This window comes from Amorphotheca resinae (assembly GCF_003019875.1).
Source record: "Amorphotheca resinae ATCC 22711 unplaced genomic scaffold M430scaffold_6, whole genome shotgun sequence".
NCBI classification, from domain to species: domain Eukaryota; kingdom Fungi; phylum Ascomycota; class Leotiomycetes; order Helotiales; family Amorphothecaceae; genus Amorphotheca; species Amorphotheca resinae.
In genome coordinates, this window is record NW_020194476.1 from 1,014,700 (window position 1) to 1,015,575 (window position 876).

The following is an 876-nucleotide window of genomic DNA, read 5'->3' on the forward strand; positions in this document are numbered from 1 at the left end:
TTACTAACCTAGATAAATTACTTGTCTAGTAGGTTAGTTAGGGTCTTCTAAAGGACTAATAGCTTGTCTCTTGACATACTATATAAGGGCCCTTATAAGATCTCTTATTCTTTTTTATCTGTCTTCTTAATCTTAATAGCGTAATTAACTAACTTACTATAAAGTAGCGGTAACTTCTTTACTTCTATACGATTAAATAACAAGAGGAACTCCTAGTACTAAGTAAGTAAAAAGAGTTAATAGTCAGACTTCTTCTTAGTAGCTAGGGCCTTCTAGATATTAGCTATACTTGTTAAGAAGACCTAGAGCTTCTTCTTTCTCTCTCTTTATTATACAGTAGACGTAAACCTAGCTACTAATAACATTACGTAATTTAGGGGTTTGTCTAAGTTAATAGTCTAGTTTCTAACTTGTGTACTAGACAAACTAATTACTAATTCTAACCTCTTTAGACTTAAGTAAACGTCGTGTTATGTTATCTAAGAGAGGCCGAGGATAACGTTGTACGACACTAGGTTTAGAACTACGTAAAAGTAGCTTTTCTCTTTTACGTAGCTATTAATATTAGTATTAACTACTACGACCTTATTAATCATACTCTCTAATAGCTACTTAAAGCTAGTAATCGTATAAGGCCTATAACTAATACGCTAGAGATAGTGTTTTTAGGTAAAACAAGAGTCTATTAGTCTGTACGATAAGTAACCTAAATCTACTAGCGTACAGGCAAAACATTCTCTATTAACTAATATTAATACTAAGAAGAGAAGGTAATCTATTACCTCCTTCTTAAACCTCTACTAGTCCTAGTCTTATACCTTCTTTACCCCTCTCTTTTACTCTTATTTACGCTTTTAAACAAGAGCTACTTGTTTT